At 40.8% G+C, this 16,065-nt stretch overlaps 1 long non-coding RNA gene across 1 annotated transcript; it reads right to left on the bottom strand.

Annotated features, from left to right (window-relative positions):
* Positions 1 to 15,472: 15,472 nt before the first annotated feature.
* Positions 15,473 to 16,049, bottom strand: LOC136240938 (uncharacterized). Its single transcript, XR_010694042.1, has 4 exons — positions 15,920 to 16,049; positions 15,781 to 15,868; positions 15,659 to 15,727; positions 15,473 to 15,607 (listed from the first exon to the last, which is right to left on the bottom strand). It is a non-coding gene; the product is annotated as an uncharacterized lncRNA (long non-coding RNA).
* Between the last annotated feature and the right edge of the window lie 16 nt (positions 16,050 to 16,065).

The following is a 16,065-nucleotide window of genomic DNA, read 5'->3' as shown; positions in this document are numbered from 1 at the left end:
TGTTTTCTACGGTTAAAAAGGTCACGGATCGATTCCTTGTGAAAACAAAAGACTAAAGGCAAACTGAGCAAGGAATCAACCCGTGTTCTTTTTAGCCTTAGAAAACCAGCCTCAGTGTTTCTCATCGACTCTACTGGCCGGCTATCGTTCATGGCATTTCCAGTGCGTAGCTACGTGGCTTGAAAATCAAAAGTAAGTATTCAATTTTTCGAAGGTAAAAACATACTGAAAACTACAACATACTACTACTTATTACCTAACTAATGGTTCTATACTTATTACTACCTATACGTACTTAACTTAACCAATGTCAAAGTCAGGAAATTCGTCCTCAGCAGTAAGCGAATACTGGCGTAAATCAAAAGGAAGTATACGTTATATGACGACAGTTGATTAAACACCCCGAGCTCTTGCTTGGGGTGTGAAAACGAGTTTACGTATTGATTCTGGACCAGACCCTATTTCGGAGTAGGCGCTTATAATCTCTAATCGATAAGCGCCGTGACGGAGAAAAAGCGGTCTGGCCACGCGAGACTAGACGTGGAGTATATTAGAAAACAAGGTGGAGTATGTGAGATTTATTACCCAACCTAAACAGCTTATATAGAGTCTAAATAATAGTTAGACGTCAAGAACTAGGGTTCTACGGGATCAGTTTAGAAAACTCGAAGGCCCTGGGCTGTAGCGCCCGAGTGCAGTGAGGGTACTACTAAGGGCCTGAGGGTTTTCTAAATCCCGTAGAACCCAGTGGTTCTTGACGGCTAACAGCCTAACTTGTTTACACTACAACTTATTATTGTACCTTGAGTTGACAGCTGCTTGTAAACGAGAAATATATGGCTAATTACTAGAAACAAGCCCTCTACACCTCCCTACATGGCGGGACCTCAGCGTGGCTGTTACTACCCATTTAAACGCCCATGCATTGCCAATGTTACAGGTGCGTGCTATGTTTCGAAGTACTGGACTCAAGCGACTGGACTACAACTCATTGTTGCTGTTGTTGTGCTTTGACAGCTGCTTGTAAGCAAGTAATGTAGTGTTGATTAGTACAAACAAACCCATTCACACAGGGGCGGATCCAGAGGGGGGGCTTTGGGGGCTGAAGCCCCCCCTTCATATTTAGGCTTTACTTGATCAATATGCTGAGTATTATAATGAAATTTTGTCTTAGCATAATTATATGATCACTAATAATACAAACACTCATAAAACCACCTTATAAACATCTTTCCAAGGTATCATCAGTGGATTTATGCTAAAGTTTATGCAACAAGGACCCGGATCAGCATTAGAGGTGTACAAGATCGAGATACTCTAATAGAGCAGTCAGCTAACTACTCTAATAGAACATTCACTGGAAACATGTAGTTGGTTCTGTTATGGAATTTTTCCAAATCTGCCTGCACCTATACATACAATGAAGTGCATTGGTCTGTTTAAAGTGCTTATATGTATGGCAATACTTAATTCTGGTACACAATTTCCATTGAAAATGCTCTCAGATTCAATCTTGTATTGTTCAAATTTCAAAATTTTCCACGTTCAACATTATTATTCTAACATGCACTTATTCAGTGTTGTGCAATTGTGAGAGGGGTGCATCATGTACTTGGTTGTCTGTACCTACCCAAACTTTTCCATTAGCAAAATGCTTTAGAGAGCCATACCTATAATCTAAAGGCAGTATATGAGATATCTATACAGGCAAAAAATGTTATGAATGTGGAAATGTCTCCAAATTGTAGTATTTTAGCATCTATTTTTCAAAATTTTCCTGGGGGGGGCATGCCCCCAGACCCCCCTAGTTCCAGCATGCTTTGCATGCTGGGAAGTGTGCTTCACACATCTCTACCCAAGAGATTAATACCTTGAGTTAGCCCTCCTCCCTTTTATAAATCCTAGATCCGCCCCTGTTACACCTCCCTCTAATTCAGTACGGCTGTTACTAGCCATTTAAACGCCCATGCGTTGCCAATGTTACAGGCGCGTAATTGTCGTGTTTCGCATCGCCTCAGAGCGTGGTCTCTATTGGACATGAGCGTGGCTCTACGAGATTTAGAGACCACGTTTTCAGCCAATCAAAATTCAGTATCAAACTTGTTGTAGTCTAAACAATAGTTGTACGGGCACAATGTGGAGTCTATGAAATTTATAAACTTGAAGGCCCGGGCTGTAGCGCACGAGCGAAGTGAGGGCGCTACTAAGAGCCTGAGGGTTTATAAATTTCATAGACTCCACATTATGTCCGTATAACTGCTTTGGACTACTCCGGAGAAAATAGAACAGCTAGTAGAGACATGCAGAGCTGTCAAGCAACAGATGAACCCATCTGTACGGGACCTCGCCAGGCTCATCGGGAGAATGACAGCCACCATCCCAGCAATCTTCCAGGCCCCACTGAGGTATCGAAACTTGCAGAGACTGAAAATCCAGACTCTTCCAGGTCTCAATCTTACGAGACCACAGTCAAACTGGATCAGGATGCCCTAATGGAGCTAGAATGGTGACTAACAACTATGCCATCTCAGAACGGGAGGAATATTTTGTTTCCGGAACCAGATTTGACGATGGAGTCGGATGCCTCCCTGCTGGGGTGGGGTGCAGTGTGCGAAGGCACCCGCACAAGGGGACTTTGGTCCCCAATGGAGAGGTTGTCTCACATCAATTGTCTCGAATTGACAGCTGCTATGTTTGCAGTAAGGGCTCTCTCTCAGAACAAGGACAGCTCCCATATCCACCTGAGGCTAGACAACCAGACGACAGTGTCATATATAAATCACATGGGAGGGACTCGTTCCCCCAGTTGAACAGTCTGGCTACTCAACTATGGGCATGGTGCCTGGAGAGAGGAATAACTTTGTCAGCGGAGCACCTACCAGGTGTGGAGAACTGTGTGGCGGACTTCGAGTCCAGAACAATATAGTCCTCGGCAGAATGGCAGCTCCGCAAGGACATCTTCTCGAGCCTAATGAGAGAGGTTCTCCAGTACAATGTGGATCTATTTGTCACACGCCTGAACCGCCAACTGCCTCAATTTGTCAGCTGGAGACCCGATCCCTTTGCCTTGGGGACCGATGCAATGCGGATAACATGGACTGGGTGGAAAGGCTATGCCTTCCCGCCATTTGTCCTGATCAGCAAGGTTCTCAGGAAGGTCCGGGAAGAGAAGTCAACGATTCTCCTAATTACTCCAGTGTGAGATTCCCAGCCATGGTATCCAACACTCCTGTCCATGTTAATGGATTACCCAATACTGCTGCCAACCCACAACAACCTACTAACAGACCCATTTGGCCAGCATCATCTGTTAGTGCTGGCAGATCAACTTCAGTTAGCCACATGGACACTATTCAGCAAGGTTACTCAGCAGAGGGGATTTTAGGAGAGGCTGCAGAGTTGTTGCTCTCTGGATGGAACAAAGGCACCAATACCGCATACCAGAGTGCCTGGAAGAAATGGGTCAGCTGGTGTATGCCATGGAAAGTGGATCCCCTTTCGTGCTCTGTCTACCCTTTCTTAGACTTCCTAGCAAGTCTGTTTTCTACAGAACGCCTACAATACAGATCTATTGACACCATACGATCTGCTGTGTCCATGACTCAAGCTCATATCGAGGGACTTCCCATGGGTCAGTACCCATTAGTGTCGAGGATGTTTAAGGGAATGTACTACTCTAGACCTCCTCAACCACGATACACAAGGACATGGGATGTAGACATCATGACCCGATACTTATCCTCTCTCGAGAACATACCACCCTGTCTCTCAAGCAGTTGAGTCACAAACTTGCCATCTAATGGCCCTTGTGGGTGCTAGCAGGGTGTCAGAGCTACAAGCACTAGATCTAAGATTCCAGTTATACTGACCAGATGGTGCTCATTTTGAGCTACCCTCTCTAGGGAAGAAGAGGACTGTGGGAGCACCCCCCAGACATGTGGTGTTTGAGGCTTTCCCTCCGGACAAGAAATTGTGTGTTGTCGAGTGCTTAAGGTGCTATGAGGACCGGACCAGTCAGTTTCGCTTTGGTGGAGCAGACCAGCCTAACCCACTGTTTCTGTCATATGTCAAGCCCCACAAGGCAATCACCTCTCAGAGGTTGGCTCACTGGATAAAGGACATCATGGAGGAGGCTGGGATTGATATAGCAATCTTCAAGGCCCACTCAGCCCATGGAGCATCCAGTACGGCAGCAGCTGAGAAAGGAGCCCTGATGACTGACATCCTCCGGACTGCAGATTGGAGCAGGGACTCCACTTTTAAGCGTTTCTACTATCGCCCCACTTCAAGCAATGGATCAGATAGTGCTACAGCAGAAAGAGAAGAGGGGGGATGGTAAGATATGACAGAAGGGCTTTGTCCCATGACATTGTATTCTGTGTTGGCCTGTGTGTCATTTTCTCGTGGTGGCCTTTGTGCTATATATGTGTGTTGGCCTATGGCCTAAGGAATGGTTCCCAGGTTGGCTGCCCTTTTGGGCTAGGCTATGAACTGGCCTGCATGCCATCAGTTGTTTATGTACGCATAAATATATATCAAGACACATGATAGTGTGTCGTGCGGCCCAAGAAGCCGGCGCGCCACACCGTGGGTATATTGACAGGAAGAAAGAAAACATCATTTTCACACTTTTGTATCTTGGTGATCCATCATCCGAGTGGAACCAAACTTGCTACAGAGTTGCTCGCCAGCCAGGGCAGTCTACATACCAAATTTGAAGGAAATCGCTACAGCCATTTCTGAGATATGAGCTGCCTAACCTTTTATTTTTTTGCTTTTTTCTTCGTCATGTTTTCGCACACTTGCAAAAATTGGTATAAAATGCAAACGCATACTCCGATCGCCTTGACATTTGGCACACAGAAAGGGAGTCCAAAGGCGAATCCTAGCATCAAATTTGGTGCAAATCTAATGAATGGTTTGGGAGTTATGACTGATTATTCGCGTAAAACATTTGTCGTCACGCCTCCAGGGTAAACCGCTTCATATGGAATGAGTTGAAAATTGCTAGGGTCCGCAACGTGAAATTTTGACCTCTGAGAATCAACTACCAAACCACCCACAAATGCTAGGCTAGGTACCACTTAGAAAATGCCAGATTGGCATTATTTTTCATTAATGTCTTGTCGTATAAATCGGTGAATATATTTACAAATTACGAGATTTTTTGCTATATCTTCAAGGAAATGTCTCTTCAAGCTACAATATGCACTCTCAACCTTTCTTACTAACTGTACTCTAAACTAAAATCATCAGTGGCTGCATTGTCTGGAGCAATTTCCAGCCGCAACATTGCGAATACGAAATTTCAGACTCGAAAAAAGTTTCGATGCTGCTGGAGTACACAGCAGCGATGCCAAAGTAACCCTCCCAAGTCAAACTGGTGTGGCATGGGTCCAACTACTATCACACCAAATATCGTCAAATTCCAAAATTGTTTGCCATCTGGCTGAGCTCGACGGCTGACAAAAAAATTCGTCTAAAATACCGATTTTATTCACTTACAGGAACTTTTGCTAGCCAGATGTGCTATAGTTTACTTTTCAAAGCTTGCTAGACCGATAGCCAGTAGCTTTCATTCATAGGGTTGGTCTGGCAGCTCTTCTAGCGACCTCAAAATCCGGCAAATACCAATATCGACGAATTTTGCCAATATCAAGCATTTTATACCACGTTAAAGAAATCTTGCACACCAAATGTGATGCTTTGCCTCTCTAAAGTCATGCTGCATCCTTGTTTAGCTATATTCGTCCATAGGGAGGCACTGACGGCTCTTTTATCGAGGCCAAAATCCATCAAAATGCCCATCTCACCATTTGTCATCACTTTTAGAAAGTTTTTACAAGTCAAACATGCTGGTTTACCTCTCTACATCCTTGCTGGACCATTCAATCACCTTTGCCGGTCTGTGTAGGTAGCGTTTTTCAGTCTCTTGAAAATGTCAGAACACGCCAATTGGGCGCAACCATCAATACCACTTACTGCTTATTTTATAAACCAGCAGAAATATTACATTATTATTATTATCTAATCCAAAACAGCCAAGCTGTAAAAAAAAGAGTGCGGCCCTGAGAAAGGCTATGGTGAAAAAAAGATGTGAAATCCAAGGTGGCGGCCAAGAAATGGCTGTGATGGTAGGTTAATGGTAAAAATTTTAATAACGACAATTCAGGTGAATTTTGTGCCAAGACCAAGCGGCACCAAATTCACCTGAATTGTTGTTATTAAAATTTTTACCATTAACCTACCATCACAGCCATTTCTTGGCCGCCACCTTGGATTTCACATCTTTTTTCACCATAGCCTTTCTCAGGGCCGCACTCTTTTTTTACAGCTTGGCTGTTTTGGATTAGATTTCATTTCTTTTTGTATTTGTATACCCCAAAGCCGGCCTATGGCCGGCTTTAGGGATTTTAACCTGTCATTTTTTCTTTACTACAGGAAGAAGAAAAGATGAAGTAGGGTGATTTCTTTGTAGCCGACCTCTCTGCAAGGTGATCCTTCTAGCTGATCTCTCTACCGGATGACTTGTTTGTAGCTGAACTCTCTACAGGGTGATTTGTTTGTAGCTGAACTCTCTACAAGGTAACTTCTTCTAGCTGATCTTTCTACAGGGTAATTTGTTTGTAGCTGAATTCTCTACAGGGTGATTAGTTTGCAGCTAAACTGCTGAACTCTCTACAATGTAACTTCTTCTAGCTGAACTCTCTACGGGTGGCTTGTTTCTAGCTGATCTCTCTACAGGGTGACTTGTTTCTAGCTGAACTCTCTACAGGATGATTTGTTTCTAGCTGAACTCTCTACAAGGTAACTTCTTCTAGCGGATCTTTCTACAGGGTGATTTGTTTGTAGCTGAATTCTGTACAGGGCAATTTGTTTGCAGCTGAACTCTGTACATGGTAGTTTCTTTGTAGCTGAACTCTTTACAATGTAACTTCTTCTAGCTGAACTCTCTACAGGGTGACTTGTTTCTAGCTGATCTCTCTACAGTGTAACTTGTTTCTAGCTGAACTCTCTACAGGGTGATTTGTTTGTAGCTGAATTTTCTACAGGGCAATTTGTTTGCAGCTGAACTCTCTACATGGTAGTTTCTTTGTAGCTGAACTCTCTACAATCTAACTTCTTCTAGCTGAACTCTCTACAGGGTGACTTGTTTCTAGCTGAACTCTCTACAGGGTGATTTGTTTGTAACTGAATTCTCTACAGGGCAATTTGTTTGCAGCTGAACTCTCTACATGGTAGTTTCTTTGTAGCTGAACTCTCTACAATGTAACTTCTTCTAGTTGAACTCTCTACATGGTGACTTGTTTCTAGCTGAACTCTCTACAGGGTGATTTGTTTCTAGCTGAACTTTCTACAAGGTAACTTCTTCTAGCTGATCTTTCTACAGGGTGATTTCTTTGTAGCTGAATTCTGTACAGGGCAATTTGTTTGCAGCTGAACTCTGTACATGGTAGTTTCTTTGTAGCTGAACTCTCTACAATGTAACTTCTTCTAGCTGAACTCTCTACAGGTGACTTGTTTCTAGCTGATCTCTCTACAGTGTAACTTGTTTCTAGCTGAACTCTCTATAGGGTGATTTGTTTGTAGCTGAATTCTCTACAAGGTAACTTCTTCTAGCTGATCTTTCTACAGGGTGATTTGATTGTAGCTGAATTCTCTACAGGGCAATTTGTTTGCAGCTGAACTCTCTACATGGTAGTTTCTTTGTAGCTGAACTCTCTACAATGTAACTTCTTCTAGCTGATCTCTCTACAGGGCAATTTGTTTGTAGCTGAACTCTGTACATGGTAGTTTCTTTGTAGCTGAACTCTCTACAATGTAACTTCTTCTAGCTGAACTCTCTACAGGGTGACTTGTTTCTAGCTGAACTCTCTACAGGGTGATTTGTTTGTAGCTGAATTCTCTACAGGGCAATTTGTTTGCAGCTGAACTCTCTACATGGTAGTTTCTTTGTAGCTGAACTCTCTACAATGTAACTTCTTCTAGCTGATCTCTCTACAGGACAATTTGTTTGCAGCTGAACTCTCTTACATGGTGGTTTCTTTGTAGCTGAACTCTCTACAATGTAACTTCTTCTAGCTGAACTCTCTACAGGGTGACTTGTTTCTAGCTGATCTCTCTACAGTGTAACTTGTTTCTAGCTGAACTCTCTATAGGGTGATTTGTTTGTAGCTGAATTCTCTACAAGGTAACTTCTTCTAGCTGATCTTTCTACAGGGTGATTTGATTGTAGCTGAATTCTCTACAGGGCAATTTGTTTGCAGCTGAACTCTCTACATGGTAGTTTCTTTGTAGCTGAACTCTCTACAATGTAACTTCTTCTAGCTGATCTCTCTACAGGGCAATTTGTTTGCAGCTGAACTCTGTACATGGTAGTTTCTTTGTAGCTGAACTCTCTACAATGTAACTTCTTCTAGCTGAACTCTCTACAGGGTGACTTGTTTCTAGCTGAACTCTCTACAGGGTGATTTGTTTGTAGCTGAATTCTCTACAGGGCAATTTGTTTGCAGCTGAACTCTCTACATGGTAGTTTCTTTGTAGCTGAACTCTCTACAATGTAACTTCTTCTAGCTGATCTCTCTACAGGACAATTTGTTTGCAGCTGAACTCTCTTACATGGTGGTTTCTTTGTAGCTGAACTCTCTACAATGTAACTTCTTCTAGCTGAACTCTCTACAGGGTGACATGCTTGTAGCTGAACCCTCTACAGGGTTATTTGTTTGTAGCTGAACTCTCTACAAGGTAACTTCTTCTAGCTGATCTTTTTACAGGGTGATTTGTTTGTAGCTGAATTCTCTACAGCGTGATTTGTTTGCTGCTGAGCTCTCTACATGGTAGTTTCTTTGTAGCTGAACTCTCTACAATGTAACTTCTTCTAGCTGAACTCTCTACAGGTGACTTGTTTCTAGCTGATCTCTCTACAGGGTGACTTGTTTCTAGCTGAACTCTCTACATGGTGATTTGTTTCTAGCTGAACTCTCTGCAAGGTAACTTCTTCTTTCTACAGGATGATTTGTTTGTAGCTGAATTCTCTACAGGGCGATTTGTTTGCAGCTGAACTCTCTACATGGTAGTTTCTTTGTAGCTGAACTCTCTACAATGTAACTTCTTCTAGCTGAACTCTCTACAGGATGACTTGTTTCTAGCTGATCTCTGTACAGGGTGACTTGTTCCTAGCTGAACTCTCTACAGGTGATTTGTTTGCAGCTGAACTCTCTTACATGGTGGTTTCTTTGTAGCTGAACTCTCTACAATGTAACTTCTTCTAGCTGAACTCTCTACAGGATGACTTGTTTCTAGTTGATCTCTCTACAGGGTGATCTGTTCGTAGCTGAAGTCTGTACAGAGTGGTTTGTTTGCAACTGAACTCTCTTACATGGTGGTTTCTTTGTAGCCGAACTCTCTACAGAGTGACTTCTTCTAGCTGATCTATCTACAGGATGACTTGTTTCTAACTGAACTCTTTACAGTGTGATCTGTTCATAGCGGAACTTTCTACTGGGTTATTTGTTTGCAGCTAAACTCTTTGCATGATTGTTTCTTTGTAACTGAACTCTCTACAAGGTAACTTCTTCTAGCTGATCTCTCTACAGGATGACTTGTTTCTAACTGAACTCTCTATAGTGGATCTGTTCATAGCGGAACTTTCTACTGGGTGATTTGTTTGTAGCTAAACTCTTTGCATGATTGTTTCTTTGTAACTGAACTCTCTACAAGGTAACTTCTTCTAGCTGATCTCTCTACAGGACAATTTGTTTGTAGCTGAATTCTCTACAGGGTGATTTATTTGAGCTGAACTCTCTACATGATGGCTTCTTTGTAGATGAACTCTCTATTAGGTACCTTCTTCTAGCTGATCTGACTACAGGGTGACTTGTTTGTAGCTGAATTCCGTACAGAATAACTTGCAATGTAATATAACTGAGTAAATTATACATGCAACTGAATGGTTTATTAGGGTGACTGTTCTATTAGAGTATCTCGATCTCGCATTTGCTGCACGTAGTTGCCTTTCGAATCATAACTCAGTAATTTGTAATCCGATTCTTCTGTACTACTGCAAGAACTTTCTATGATGATTATTCCAGCTACATACAGATTTTCAGCTCGTTGCTCTAAGCGGTTTGTCTGGTAGACACGAAAACTAATAATTTTTTTATTCATAAAAATCGATCGCGTAATTTTGACACAGGTTGGGTTTTGTATCATATCTCCATGGTCTTTATCTCGATTCCTTTCAAACCACAAAAAGGCACTCCTACGATGGTTGCTCCATCTACATATCAATTTTCAACTGATTCCTCCGAGGGGTTTACCCTGTAGGCGTGACAGACCTTCGACCTTATTTTACGCAAATAATCGGTAATGACTCCGTAAATGTTCATCGGATTCCTACCAAAGTTGGTACGGAGATCCGCCTTAATGAGCCCTTTAAGTGTGCCAAATTTCAGCACAATCTGAGCACGCATTCGTGTTTTATGGCGAATTTTTCGAAGTGTGCGAAATGAAGAAGATGAAGAAGAAAAAAACGAAGAAATTAAACGAAATTTTGTTCGCTCGTATCTCGGAAATGGCTGGAGCGATTTTCTTCAAATTTGTTATGTAGACTCCCCTAACTGTGCGGCATGTCTCTAGCAAATTTGGTTCCAATCGAATAAGGGATCACAGAGCTACATAGGTGTGAAAATTGCGTTTTCTTTCTTCCTGTTAATATACTCACGGTGTGGCGCGCCGGCTTCTTGGGCCGCACGACACACTATCGTGTGTCTTGATTTATTGTTAATCAGCAGGACCCTCCAGGGGTATAATGCTGATGTGCAATTACATGTGTAAAATTTCCATTAGTTACTTAACTATATAAGTATGTACAATTACGACAAGTTACTTAATTATATACATATGTACAATTACAATAATAAACTATAAAAATATATACAATTACGATAAGTTACTTAACTGTATACATAGAAGGGGCTAATTTTTGCTTAAATTCTTCAACACAGTCAGTCTCAATAATCTCATCATCTAATCTATTCCATTCTGGTACAGTTCTTGGGAGGAAGGAATATTTATATACATCAATTCTTGGTTGGTAAGGTACTAGTTTAAATAGCCCAAATGGAATTAGTCTAGTCATAGATAGTATATTCTCCGTACCCTATATGGTCTAGTTAATTCTAACCTTCGACACTCTACACGAATGGATTGTGGTTTTTGCTAATCATTTGCATTTCGGTGATCATTTGTGACCGGATCTGCGAAAACTAGGGCTGGGGGGTAGTATGTGCATATCGGAATATCGGGATAGTATCACTATCGGTATCGCCTATATCGCTTGAAAATTTACTATCGGACAGTAAGTAACAAGTAAAATACGGAGAAATATCTGCAAAATACTTTAAAATAATAACTTTTTGGAACAAGAATCAGCCTAAAAGGCTGTTTAATATCTTATGCAAAATACATGTATGGGTACATCCCTCCTTACAACTCTCTTTGAAGGCAACTAATACGAAATAGGTGAATTATCACTATTGTTTTACTATCGTCTATCATGAACAGTGTCTTGATATCGTTCGGACAGTAAAAATTTCACTATCGCTTAGCGCTAGCGAAAACCCGACATATCCAACAATTAAGCGACTTTTAATAAAAAAAATTATTGGCAAGATACACGCGTCTACACTGGAAGCAGGTTTTCAAGGCTCTGTTATGGAGCGTCAGATAACTTTTAAACCTTTTCCAGGTTCTAGCAGGAATGGCCAGCATGACATCTACTTTCACGTAAAATGTAACAGCTTAATACGGCCTTCTTCATGGTACAAAGTAGGGGTTTAACATTACACATAGAACCATTGACAATGAAAATATTGGCTCACTCCAACAATCCAGGCGCGAACTTTTTAACGATTCCAGGTTATACCAGGCTAGATCTATCCTTTCTTGAATACTTCAGCTAGCTATACCTTTCGTGACGAATGTTTTACACGGTACAAATAATTTTACAAATGTTTACTATCGATCATGACTGGTAGCTAATTTAAATTATGTTTGATTTTATTTTGCTAGCTATAGAATAGGATCATATACAGGCATTGCCTATGTATCCCTATGTATCCTAAATCACTAATACTAATACTAATACTAATACTATAAAAATCACCATCTCAATCCAATAGTCGCATACCCCGGCTGAGCACTGATTATTAGTGACGCGCGCTATGTTGCGTGGGCGAGTTGCAATGGAGAAGTATTTCGTTCTTGAATGTTTAATTCATCAACTTTTCAACGGTCAATAGTCCTTGTACATCATGCTAAAAACTTTTTTGATCACGTGATACATCTTTGTATTTTGTACATGTAAATATTTTTAAAAATGGTCATTATAAAAATTTCATGTTATTTGTTTGCAGTTCTCCAACATATAAACCTGTGGAAAAAACAGTCACATTTAAATTGGTGAATTTAAAAAAATCTTTATCACGCACACACTACACACACACACACACTACACGCACACACACACACACACACACTACACGCACACACACACACACACTCCACACTACACACACACACACACACACACACACACACTACACACACACACTACACACACACACACACTACACACACACTACACACTACACACACACACACTACACACACACACACACACACTACACACACTTCACTACATATTCACATAAAAATAAAATACTACAAGGTATGGTAATGGTTGTTTACATTGGTTAATTTTGTGGTGTGCCACATATAGCAACAAGGAAAATGTGTATCTGTGATCAAGAATTTAATTTAGATGGTAATATCATAATTAGATGGTCACACTATCTAGAGATGAACTGGCTTTTGGTAAAAAGCGAGGGGTAGCCAATGCCTTGGGACTCTTGTATGCTATGTGAGAAATCCAATCAGAAATACACAAATATATTAGAAACCAAATCCTAAATCCAAAATCATGTAAAAATAATGGAGAAAGTGAGTTTAACAAAGTAGACAATGATCGATCATGAATAAATAGAACAAGATGTAGATCAACAACGGTACAGGTAGTTACTAGTTAGCAATATCACTAAATGCTTTTAAAAATACATAAAGATTGGGAGTCTCATACACGCCAGTTGGGTGCTTTGCGTGGGCGTTGGCAACCCCTCTGGTACACCATTTCTGTGTTTTGCGTGGGCGTTGGCTACCCCTCGGGAAAAATAAAATAATAAAAGACTATACAGAAGCTGATCTGTACAGAAGATGAGCCCTGCACAGCTACGTGGGCTTCTTTTTACAAAGCATACACTCACCTTATTTGCACATTGCCCAATCATCATCATGGACGCTTCCACCTCCCACCGTGCACTAAAGTAATAGAAACAAACAAACATCATTAAATAATATAAGCATTAATTTCAAAACGAAGGATGGTATGCAGCACCATCGATTATATCTATGGACTATAATCTATGGCAGCACACTTCTTGGTGGCTATATGTACTGATTAACTACATAGAGCGCCAGTTCATCAATACCCAGTGACCGCAGTTGTGCTCTGCGTCATTCTTTAAATTCCGAGTAAAATTCTTAGAGAGCAAATGACGTGGGGGCGACTAAATTCAAATTTCAAACTAGCCATTCTCGAAAACAAATGTTTCAATCTGAACGAAACTTTCAGAACAGTTTAAAGACACATTGCCCTACATGCCAAGCAAGTATTGCGGAAAACAACTATCTGGGATTTGTATTTGGCCTCTAGGTCGACTGAGGACGACTGAAACTTCGTTTGGTGCTGAAATCACGACTGTAGGGTAATCATGTGTGGTGAAATCGATGATGTGAATCTTGAGGTGATTGAGTGAATACTGAAGCGATAACAGGGCGATCAATGTTCGGAATGCACAAAGGAACGCAAGGCATACACCTGCGGTTGCGTCTAACCGCATGCGATAAAAAAAAAAATATATATATATATGAAACTTCCCCTTTGATGTCGGCAACCTCGATCACGAAACAATCGGCATGGATTTGCTTCACTGCTTGTGTGGTAGTTACTAGTGACACGATGAGTTCAACTCCAGAGTTTCAGAGGGATAGCGTAAGTGACGGGTGGATTACAGGAAGGCCGAATTTGACAACGTTCGTTCTTGTAAAATCCTCACGTAATTTATTGTCTGCGGCGCGCGTTTCTGCTTTACTGGCCGCGCGACTCACTACCGTGAGTCTTGATGGGGAGCCCTGGAGAAAAAATGTACCTTTTTTCAGTTTTTAAGCACTGTGCATGCCAAAGTAGCTAATTCCAACCCAACAAACTATATATTTCTGAGATCGACAATCAATACTCTATCTATTGAGCATATAAAAAGCCCGTTTTCCCAAAATTTAAAAATTGGTCTGGAATGCCTACTGTTACATCATTCTTGCGTGAAATCAATGAAATAATATAAGCAGTAAGTGGTATTGATGGTTGCGCCCAGTTGGCGCGTTCTGACATTCCCAAGAGACTGAAGAACGCTGCCTACACAGACCGGAAAAGGTGATTGAATGGTTCAGCCAGGATGCAGAGAGGCAAACCAGCATGTTTGACTTGTAAAAACTGATGACAAATGGTGAGATGGGCATTTTGATGGATTTTGGCCTCGATAAGAGAGCCGTCAGTGCCTCCCTATGGACGAATATAGCTAAACAAGGATGCAGCATTTATTTTTATTTATTTAGGCTTTATGGTGTAAAAAAACAACACCAAAGGTCTGTTGGTAGCAACCAACAGCCATAAAATACGTACAATTAATACTAACTACTTAAGTAATTACATAGTTACATGGTTAAGATTATAAGTGATTAAAATTGGTAGTTGGAGGTTTAGTTTGGTGACTTCTGGAGCATGGACATAAGTAATGTAGAGTGCAGTTATTGTTTTCATCAAAGTTAGTCAGGAAATGGTCCCACAGATATGATTTCAGTTTAGATTTCAGCCAACAAACTGACATGTTTAGGTCCAGAATTAGTATGGCATTCCACAGGGATGGTAAACGATGGAAATAAGAATGTCGCATGACTTTAGAGAGGCAAAGCATCACATTTGGTGTGCAAGATTTCTTTAACGTGGTGTAAATTGCTCGATATTGGCAAAATTCGTCGATATTGGCATTTGGCGGATTTTGAGAAGAGCTGCCAGACCAACCCTATGAATGAAAGCTACCACTGTGAAAAAAGCCCAGAATAATAAGGTCTATAACAGTCTTATTATGTTAGTACTGGAATGGAATAGTACAGCATATATTAATAGATTAGGACTTTACTATAACAAGCTTATTGAATACATTTAAGACAGTCATATTTTAGAGATTAAATCACTAGTATAGTGCGGTGTATTATCAGACTATACTAAACCTATTTCAACCATATATTGGCTACTATACTACTGTACTTTTTTACTTTCCATAACCTTAATTAAATATTTTCTATAATTATATTTGTAATGAATTTAATTCTGTAAATATGTTAAAACCACAATAGGTACAGCTAGTAAATCAATGTCTCCTTGGCCATGACAGTATCAAATCAATTTCGTCATTTATCAGTCTTTATCCAACTGCAGCAGGTAAGACAGTAAATACAATTCACAAGTTCCATTACAAATTACCTGTCTTATCATCACTATGTAGAACTCTGTGACAATCTGTTAGTCGTCTGGTAGAACTGTCCCACAGCTCTAATACAAAGATGGTAAATATAATGTGTATTCTGGACAATCATTGGACTTACAGTTTGTAACAATATGAATCTCATAAAACCGAGACCTTGCCTGGAAACCTAGTATTACCACGTAGAATGGCGGCTAGGTCCCACAACTCTATTAAAGATGGTAAATATAATGCGTATACTGAACAATCATTGTACTTACAGTTTGTAACAATCTTTTAAAACTGAAACCGAGTCTGAGACTGACAATCCATGTACAACTAAGACAAGTCTGATAAGACCAGGTATCACAACCCTAAATGGAGGCAAACATAATTCATATTCTGGATTATTTGGTGTACTTACAGG

Source organism: Dysidea avara, chromosome 12 (assembly GCF_963678975.1).
Source record: "Dysidea avara chromosome 12, odDysAvar1.4, whole genome shotgun sequence".
Classification (NCBI taxonomy): domain Eukaryota; kingdom Metazoa; phylum Porifera; class Demospongiae; order Dictyoceratida; family Dysideidae; genus Dysidea; species Dysidea avara.
Note: the sequence above shows the minus strand (reverse complement) of the source record. Positions and strands in the feature narration are given on the sequence as shown.